At 43.9% G+C, this 10,837-nt stretch overlaps 1 non-coding gene across 1 annotated transcript; it reads left to right on the top strand.

Moving 5' to 3' along the window:
• The first annotated feature begins 2,357 nt into the window (after positions 1-2,357).
• On the top strand, positions 2,358-2,432 carry Trnal-caa (transfer RNA leucine (anticodon CAA)). The gene has a single exon. It is a non-coding gene; the product is annotated as a tRNA-Leu (tRNA).
• Positions 2,433-10,837: the final 8,405 nt, after the last annotated feature.

The following is a 10,837-nucleotide window of genomic DNA, read 5'->3' as shown; positions in this document are numbered from 1 at the left end:
CTGATATTCCATTTTTGATAGTGCGAAATTGTAACGAATGCCTTCCTCAAGTCAAAGAATACGGCGTCTACCTGGACGTTTGTATCAACTTCTTTCTAGGTCTCGTGGACAAACAGAGCAAGTTTGATTTGACACGAATCTTGATTCTGGAACCCATGCTCGTTCCTACAGAGGCTATTTTCGGTCCCCAGGAATGTCATAATACGCTAGCATAAAACGTGTTAATTCTCCAACAGACAGACGTCAGATACAGAGCTGTGTAGTGTTCTGCACCTAGCCGACGACCCGTCTCTAAAATGGCACTAACCTGTACTTTCATCCCATCATTAGGAACGCTTCACTCCTTCAGAGACCTACTGGACACCGCTGCTAGATGAAGGGCAATTTCTTTCGTATACTCTGTGCAGAATCGAACTGGCATCTCGTCAGCGATCTCATTCGATTTTTTTATCCCTTTGTCACTACGTCTGGGTGGCGGTTTAAAGGCGGAACGAAATGCGCTCTTCCTCTGTGAAACAATTTTGGTAAAAGATGTTTATTATTTTGGCCTTTTCCGTATCACTCTACGTTTTAAAGCCATTGTGGTCACAGTGGGTAGACAGATGGCTTCGATCCGCTTACTGGGTTAGCAAAGAAAAAAAATTCTTAGGATCGTCTGTCGAATTGTTACTTAGTCTTTTACTTCCGTATTCGTTGAATGCTTCACTCTTAGCAGTCTTTATGCTAATTTAGGCTTCTTTATATTTTTGTGTGTGTTCGGGACTTGCACTACGTCTAAATTTGCAGTAAAGCTCTATTTGCTTTCGAAACAGCTTCCTGACGACCTTTTCCTGATACACAAACTCTTTTTGCTTCTAGGTTTGTGCATCTCGCAATTTCATCCACAACGGCTAGAGGAAGAAATTAATCTCAAGCATCAATTGGGGTATAAGCGATTATTCCCCTTCCTGGTTCTGATAGAAATTTCACCAAATTGTGCACAGTCGTTTTGTTTTTCACTGGGGGGAGGGGGACACTTTTACTCCATAGCATACCACTTGGAGCAATATATGTGTTAGCACTTTCCCTGCTTATTCGTCCAGAGGAATTATTACCTACATCATCATCATCGTCATTGTAATCATAATCATCATCATCATCACCACCACCACCACCCTCGCCACTACTTTGTTCCAAATGAGTATCGAATATCAAATGCAACACTGCCGTAAAGCAGACTCCTGCAACATTTCTACACTGCTTAACACACTAGTAACCATCTACTGCAGTATTTCACTCTTTTACATAACACGGGAATACGCTATCTGACAAATGAACAGAGTTACAAGTTATAACAATGTATTTTCAGCAATCACATGAATGCGCATGTGTGACAATAATGTATTCTCCGAATTAAAAAAAATAATTTATTACAACCCAGTCTGGTTTAATAACACTACTACATAAATCATAGGGTCCAGCGACCCATGTTGCGTACAAATATGGCATGAAGAAGGAAATCTAAGAGACACTTAAAACTAATGACACGCGTTTCTAACAGTACCTTTAATGTGTTGTTGAATATTGCAGGAGAGAATACCTGACTAGTCGGGGCTCAATGTTATAGTTTTCATACAGCAATTAAAAGTTAAAACTCTTTACGGATCCAATGGACACACGGTATGCGGACTAGATGGTTCAAATGGCTCTGAGCACTATGGGACTTAACATCTATGGTCATCAGTCCCCTAGAACTTAGAACTACTTAAACCTAACTAACCTAAGGACATCACACAACACCCAGTCATCACGAGGCAGAGAAAATCCCTGACCCCGCCGGGAATCGAACCCGGGTACCCGGTACGGACTAGAATTAACATAGTAGGAAAGACCGAAACTAACTGTGAAGTACAAGCATTCACCACGTGTATGAGGAAGACAGGGTGTATGAGTAACTGCAAGTCATTGTACCGGATAACACTGTCCTAACTAATTTTTAATTTCCAGAATGAGATTTTCACTCTGCAGCGGAGTGTGCGCTGATATGAAACTTCCTGGCAGATTAAAACTGTGTGCCCGACCGAGACTCGAACTCGGGACCTTTGCCTTTCGCGGGCAAGTGCTCTACCAACTGAGCTACCGAAGGGCGGCTCACGCCCGGTACTCACAGCTTTACTTCTGCCAGTACCTCGTCTCCTACCTTCCAGACTCTACAGAAGCTCTCCTGCGAACCTTGCAGAACTAGCACTCCTGAAAGAAAGGATATTGCGGAGACATGGCTTAGCCACAGCCTGGAGGATGTTTCCAGAATGAGAAGTTTGGAAGGTAGGAGACGAGGTACTGGCAGAAGTAAAGCTGTGAGTACCGGGCGTGAGTCGTGCTTCGGTAGCTCAGTTGGTAGAGCACTTGCCCGCAAAAGGCAAAGGTCCCGAGTTCGAGTCTCGGTCGGGCACACAGTTTTAATCTGCCAGGATGTTTCAATTTTTAATTTTATTTGGTCTCAAATGAATCCGCTGAGGACATCGTGCTGCACTCCGATGCCACACCAAAGTCGTTTTGTTAGCACGCAGAGGCAACTCGCCTGGACGGAAATAGCCGAGAGAGAAAGATGTTGTGGCGGGAGTGTGATACGAGCGGCGGCATAAAGAGCGCCAGCGGACAGGCGGGTTCCCGGTGGGGAATGCACGTGTTTGGGGATGGTTTACGGGGCGGGCAGCACGTGACGCGCGCCCAGTCACGAAGCCGATACTTAGTGGCCCGCGCGACCGTAAGGCACGCCGCAGGCGCCCGCGAGGACGGACGGCGTCTGCGGCGGCGGCCTTCAGCGCTGGCTGGGAAAGAAGCGAGGAGCAGCTGCGGCACCACCCCAGCGGCGGCTCTCCACCTCACCACGTCATGCCGCGCCGTGGCTCAACACGTCACGGAGGCGACCGTGCGATGTATCAGGGCGGGGCAAATGTTTACAGGCCTGGCAGTGAAAGTATCTCATCGCTAAAAAATACGCTATAGCTATAGCTGTAAAACTACCATAGGCTATCGTAGACTACCATAAGCAAGCGCAGACTACGGTAGTCCTCTCCTAGTACCTTTGGTCAGTTTAGATAGTACATGCATTACTTGAATGTAAGGTGTGTTGCATACCTATCGGGCGTTGGCTCACAACGATCACTTTCCGGTAGGCATTCTTTTAACGAGTAATCGTTAATGCTTCCACAGATTTGGTTTACAAACGAAGAAACTTTTATGCGCTTATGGTCTGCTGGTTTAGTAGTTGTAGATTATCGCATCACCGTCAGCATCGTCCTCTTGCTGTGCATAGATTTCTCCGAGGATAATAGATCATATGGACAGATCATAGAGGTGTTCGCATATGAATGCTGTATTGCCTCTGTGTGAGGCATATTCGAGACGAATTGCCGCTGGACATCTTTCACATTTCCAAAAATCTCTTTCTGAGGAATGGGAACTATTACCAATATCGATACTGAATTTGCTCAGAGAGATCAAGTGACGTATAAGTCAAGAAGGTTACGCCATTTTCAGATTGTATTTCTGTTTTCTAAGGGAAAAATACTGTCTCTGGTATCATAAAATTCTTAATTCCATATAGTTTTTTAATTTATTGGTCTTTGACATTAACAATTTAGACAGAGAAGTGAGTATCTGTAGATTTAGTATACAATATCATATACAGGATGAGTCAGGAGGAAAGGTAAATGCTTTGAGGTGTGATAATATTACTGATTCTGAACAAAAAACTTCATATGGAGGTATGCCCTATTCCGAATGGTTTCCGAGATACAACACATTTAATATCTCTTTTGTACGTTTTCCTTGTATTAATGGAAAACCGCACCCTCCAGCGAAATCGTGTCGTAGTACAAAATTAAACAATATTAAATTTGCTGCAAGAAAGATCCAATTTTTTTTTTCTCTACAATTAATGGTTTGTGTGAAGAGAGCGCGAGAATGCTGAAAAACTCGCTCGGCGCGCATTTGAGGTACCAAATTGAGGTAGCAAGTTGAGATGAACAGTTTGATAAGGGACACTTGCGGTCTATCAAGTCGGGAAACTACCTGAAATTGGCCTACAAAGACTACGTAAGCTACAGCTCATGCCCGTCGAGCAAGTTTTTCAACTCTCTCGCGTCCTCCTCGCACAAGCCATTATTTCTAGAGAAGAAAATGAATAGGAGCTTTTTGTACGAAATTTAATATAGTTTAATTTTGTACAACGACACGTTTTCGCTGGAGGGTGCGGTTACCGAGTTATTCAAGGTTCAAATTCAAATGGCTCTGAGCACTATGGGACTTAACATCTGTGGTTATTAGTCCCCTAGAACTTAGAACTACTTAAACCTAACTAACCTAAGGACATCACACACATCCATGCCCGAGGCAGGATTCGAACCTGCGACCGGAGCGGTCACGCGGTTCCAGACTGAAGCGCCGAGACCGCACGGCCACACCGGCCGGACAGTTATTCAAGGAAAACGTACAAAAATATTAAATGTGTTCTATCTTGGAAATCATTCCGAATAAGGTTTACGTCAAAATGAAGTTTTTTGTTCAGAATCACTAACACTCGTACTATCGCCCCTCAAAGCATGTACCTTCCCTCCTGACTGACCCTATATATAACATAGGGATTAGAAATTACTTTAATTGCAGTTAAAGTTCATGGTACTCTTTGTAGTACCATATGTGCAGTCCACATATCACATCTTTTCACTCACTATTCTTCCTCTCTGACTGAATATCCTAATTGTATTTTTGGTGGCTTTTGTGTCCCGAATGACTCTTGACAAATCTTTACCTTGTACAACACTCTTGCTGACCTGTTGGTGAAATGTGATCTCCTTTCTTGTTCATTAATAACTTTTGGGTACTAGACCAGTATTTTATGAATTTAACGTATGTTTTTATCTCACTTTCCTACATAACAATCCATTTTTTGAAAAAAAAAAAGTCGTCAGTCTTTCTGGTGTTTCCGTATTATATTTGTATTTTGTGGTACCCTACATTTCTTCATTACTACTACACGCAACATCTTCTATAATATATTTTGCATGTTTTGTTTTTTGCTGTATCACCTACTTTTCATCTCCGTTGCTCGTTTCAGCGCCATAGAAAATGTGCCAATAACGTGTCCCTTCTTGTGATAAGCATTTTTCATAAACTATTTTCCTCACCTACTCTTTTTACTATGTTTATAATTCGTATTTAATAGATCTCCTAGAGTTTTAACATGCTTGGGTAGCACTAGCGACCAGCCACAGCTTCGCACTGGTAACACTTAGGTGTCTACGGCCGGACTGCTAATGTGGGATAGCGTTAATATACAGGGTGATTCAAAAAGAATACCACAACTTTAGGAATTTAAAACTCTGCAACGACAAAAGGCAGAGCTAAGCACTATCTGTCGGCGAATTAAGGGAGCTATAAAGTTTCATTTAGTTGTACATTTGTTCGCCATTTCAGCCAATAAAGTTTTTGGTCCCTTTTTCTTCGAAGGTGCTACTGTAACTGGACTACAGTATCTGGAGATGTTAGAGAATTGGCTGTTCCCTCAGCTCGAACAAGAAGCACAACAATTCATATTTCAGCAGGATGGAGCGCCACCACATTGGCACTTATCTGTCCGTAACTACCTGAACGTCAACTACCCGAGGCGATGGATCGGCCGCCAGGCAGCCCGTGACAGAGCACTTCATCACTGGCCTCCAAGAAGCCCTTATTTTACCCCCTGCGATTTTTTCTTATGGGGATATGTTAAGGATATGGTGTTTCGGCCACCGCTCCCAGCCACCATTGATGATTTGAAACGAGAAATAACAGCAGCTATCCAAACTGTTACGCCTGATATGCTACAGAGAGTGTGGAACGAGTTGGAGTATCGGGTTGATATTGCTCGTGTGTCTGGAGGGGGCCATATTGAACATCTCTGAACTTGTTTTTGAGTGAAAAAAAAACCTTTTTAAATACTCTTTGTAACGATGTATAACAGAAGGTTATATTATGTTTCTTTCATTAAATACACATTTTTAAAGTTGTGGTATTCTTTTTGAATCACCCTGTATATATATATATATATATATACCTACGTTGTGAATCGTTCTATTTGCACTCAGTGTCACAAAAAGAATTGCACCCAAAAGGACCGACCCGATCCAGTGAGAAATAAGTTTATATATTGCAGACTACCTGTTGTGTTAATGACTACCCTTGCTCAGTCGGCTGTGTATCCAGGGAATGCACGTGGGCAGTGACATCACCCGCGTCTGTTGATGAATGAGGCCCCCGAACAACCACGACGGCAGATCTGACGGCGGGTAGTGATGACACTGGGGCATCACCTGAACACTCATTATGCCCAGGTGACGCGTCTAACAGTAGATTGCCCAACTAGACGAATTTGAGGGGTGCTGCACCTTGGGGCTGCGAGATGGTGGATGGTCCCGTCATCGTACTGTCACCACACGGATCGTATGAACACTACCATTACTCGTTGCTGGCGGCAATGGATACAGAAATGTTCGTATGCACGACATGTAGGAACTGGACGACCGAAACGCACCACAGGAAGGGAGCACCGAAGGATTATCCACTACGGGCGAGCAGCTCCGACGCACTTGTAGGCGGCTGCACAGCACAGGGACCGCTGCAAGCCAACTGTTGGTTGGTTGGCTGGTTTGCGGGAGGTATCAAACAGCGAAGTCAACGGTCCCCTCGGATTGAGAAAGAATGGAAATCGGCTTTGCCCTTTCAAAGGAATCATCCCGGCATTTGCCAGAAGCGATTTACGGAAATCACAGAAAACCTAAATCAGTAAGGCCACTGGGTCCAGTGTGTAACCAGTGCGCCATCTCACTCGGTGGACCTCTGTCACTCACATCCCCAAAGTGTTGCGCTCGACTCGCATGGTGTGGGTAACGACGACCACTGGCCTGCTTTCATCTTGGAGGAGACGACCACCGAGTCTGAGTCTGTAGGCGCAGTGGAGAGCACCACGAAGAACGGTCTGTGGTCTCCCAACACACATCGTCCCTTAGCCTAGTGGGATAGTGAGGGGGGGGGGGGGGATTCTTGTGGTGCTCGTTCACCGTTACTGCTCACAACGGGCTCCTTGACAGATGATGTCCTGCAAACGGTAATCTATTATTCGTGACAACTGCCGACAGGACAGCTCTCGTCCTCATTCCGCTACTACCTCCCGAGCATCCCTTGCAGCTGTGGATACTCTGCCATGGCCAGCCCCATCGCCCAGCCTCTCCACCATCGAGAATTTGTGGGATGTCATGCAGCATGGGATGGGGTATCACATGACTTGTACAAGTCCATGTCGCACGTCTTGATGCTTGTATTCACAACCATGGGCCTCGACGCCTGTCACGTACATTTTGTAGCCGTGTAGCTCAATACATGTTGATCCTTCCAAGTTGAACGTTTACTCATTTAGTATGTGTGGTATTGTCTGCCTGCGTGCCAACAATGAATGCAGCCCTCTTATTCCTTCCGGGTGCAGTTCTTTTTTATGATGATGAATGTGGCAGTGAAAATAATATCAAAGTTCCTAGAGTAGTTCTTGAGATTAGATTTCAGATGAAGAGAGAGAGACGCCGCGGGGTACTTTAATTTATAATATGAAAAGAGATATTCAGAATCTGGTCAAGCTTTGCTTCTCTTTTGGATTGTGGTGGCTCTTTGCTATTTTATTTATTTATTACAATTTAAAGAGCTCTACCCTATGTTCTAAAACAGGTCGTACATCTTACAGCTTTCGTTTGTTATCTTGTTAGTACGGGGTGACAATTATTAATTTACATGAAATAAAATCGCCATAGCTTCTGAACGGTTTGCGTTAGGATGTTCAAATTGCACAGTTCGCGGCGGGGCACGATTGGAACTACTAAGCGCATCCGCACGCGCCATGAGAATCCGCATTTCGTAATCGAGAAGTCTCTTCATCCTCATCGGGTGACTGTGTGGTATGCAGTGTCCAGTCACGCAATAATCGGTGCGATATTCCTTGATGATACGGTCACTACCGAAAGATACGTAAGGGTTTTGGAAGACTCTGGTTTCGACAAGATGTGGTTCATGCAAGATGGAGTTCGACCCCATGGAAACAGCAGAATGTTTGATGTCCTGGAGGAGCACTTTGGGAACCGCATTCTGGTTCTGGGGTACCCAGTGGCCACTGGCATGAGCCTGGATTGGCCGCCATATTCTCCAGATCTGAACAGCTGCGACTGCTTTTTGTGGGGCTGTATTAAAGACAAGGTGTACAGCAATAACCAAAAAACCATTGCTGAGCTGAAAACAGCTTTTCAGGAGGTCATCGACAGCATCGATGTTCCGACACTTCAGTGAGTCATGCAGAATTCCGCTATGCGACTGCGCCACATCATCGAGCTTGTCATAACCTAAACCTGAATATCTGTAGTGACGTCTACATGTTGAATAAAGTGTGTGCACGCCGTAGTTTGTAACGAACTTACGTTTTTTTTTCCCATATAGTCCAATAACTGTCATCCTGAAGTTCTTTTTTTTTATTGCAATAATAGAGAATTGTGAAGGTGGTTCGATGAACCCTCTGCCAGGCACTTGAATGTGATTTGCATAATATCCATGTAGATGTAGAAATAGATGTAAACTGATGAGCAAAGATTAGAAAGGAAAAGTGGTAACCTACTGGGAGGAGATGAAGGCCAAGGAAAGGGTACTGGAGAAGCGTTTGCGACATTGAGCTTGGTAGTGGAGGGCAGACTGAACAAAAATTGCGATACATCTCTAGTATCTCCAGAACTACAGAAATGTTTTGCGCAGCTACAACTTTATACACTGACAGCCAAACTACGTCTGTTCAATCCGATGAAAAGTTGCTCACATTGCTTATCACACTCGACATGTGCACGAAAGGGGCCAATGAAAAACAACTGCGTTATACCAACTCCTTCCACTAAATCTCCCATCCAAAAAAAAGTGTTATATGTTGTACACACATGGAAAAAACAATATAAAGACTAAAACAATTTAACAAATAGTAATCAACAATTGAACTATTAACAGCCGCTGTTTAATAACGTCTACTACGCGTTTAAAAAGTTGAAACCTCCATCAACAGGTCACTTTATATGTGTTAATACATTATACGTGCAAGGTGTTACTACTTTGGTGTAGTCTGTGAAACTTTCTTCATTGGGGACAGGCTCCTTTCTCTGTCGTAATACATCACACATGAATTGTTACATTTTGTAAACAAAGATGGTGTCTGCAAACCACTAGATGCTGAACTTTCCAGACACCTTTTTTGTTTAAAAAAGGGACAACAGAGGAAGGAGCCTGTGACCACTAGTGACAGTGCCACAGTCAGTGGAGTGAAAACCTTAAATTAGTGGTGTCCATTAATAGTTCGACCTTCAGGAATGTATAGAAGATACACAACTCCACGAATATAAAAAAAAATTCATCATCGATTTGCGCTTTGATCTTGATTTGCTCATTCGACCTTTTTTTCCTTTCGGTGAAGTTGGGTACCTCCAGTGTGTGAATTGGCGCTTATTTTCCGCATCATAAGTGGAAAACGTAGATACGTCACATGTTATGGCAAAGTTTGTTTATCACATACGTGAGCTTTTCAGTGGATTAAGAGTTTCCAAGACGACTGAGAGAAGTGGAAGACGACTCTCACCCGGGACGTCCTGCAACATCAAAAACGAAATTAGGATCGTTTTCGGTCGTGTTCAAAGTGTCGGTAAAAATATATTCAAGAGGTTCTTTTTATTCGATAGTGACGTTTTTCGTTTCCAGTTTCGCAACCACTTGCCTCATGTTAAATTGATTCTGTAAAATTTGCTTACTCATTCTTTCTCGATTCCTAAAGTTTCAGCAGTAGGCCAAATACTGAACCAACAGTCAGATCGAAACAGATTACCTACTTCTTCGACGTTTCTATCCGCTTTGGGTGTTTAAGGACGTCCAGGGAGAGAGTCATCTTCAGCTTCTCTCGGCCCTCTAGGAAACGCTTAAACCATTCAGAAACTCACGTATATGATAAACAGTCTTTGCCATAAACTTTTTTTAGCGAAAGTTAGGCTACAGTAGTAGTTTTCCAAGTTTCATGTGAAACTTCGCCACAATTCATTTCTCTCTCTTACACAAACAAAGAGCACGGCCACACTGACTTGTCTACAGACACCAGAAATACTACATTCGACTGAGAAGCCTTAACACTTCACAGATATTGGCTGTTCATCTTCGGGCAAGCGTACTTTCTCCGTGACAGCATCAGCCCCGTTATGTTGTAGCCACATTGGTATACATGTATAGTTATCTGTTCCATATTTATTTGGCGTTTGAAGTGAGGTCTCCTGGAAATGGTGGGAGTTGCGAGTAGGTCACCTATAGAGGAGGCGGTGTCTGGTGGGAAAAGCAGTATAGCAAATGTAACAACAGACATACACGACATACACTTAGACTACACAGATTCACCCTCAGCGGGTGACTGTGTGATGTGCGATGTCCAGTCACGCAATAAACGGTGCGATATTCCATGATGGCACGGTGACTGCCGAAAGGTACTTGAAGATTTTGAGAATGTTCGATGTCCTGGAGGAGCACTTTGGGAACCGCATTCTGGTTTTGAGGTACCCAGTAGCCACTGGCATGGGCCTGGATTGGCCGCCATATTCTCCGGATCTGAACAGCTGCGACTGCTTTTGTGGGGCTATGTTAAAGACAAAGTGTACAGCAATAACCAAAAAACCATTGCTGAGCTGAAAACAGCATTTCAGGAGCTCATCGACAGCATCGATGTTCTGATACTTCAGTGAGTCACGCAGACTTCCCCTATGCG

The sequence above is a fragment of the Schistocerca serialis genome, chromosome 4, assembly GCF_023864345.2.
Source record: "Schistocerca serialis cubense isolate TAMUIC-IGC-003099 chromosome 4, iqSchSeri2.2, whole genome shotgun sequence".
Lineage (NCBI taxonomy): Eukaryota > Metazoa > Arthropoda > Insecta > Orthoptera > Acrididae > Schistocerca > Schistocerca serialis.
This window is presented reverse-complemented; position numbering and strand designations above follow the sequence as displayed.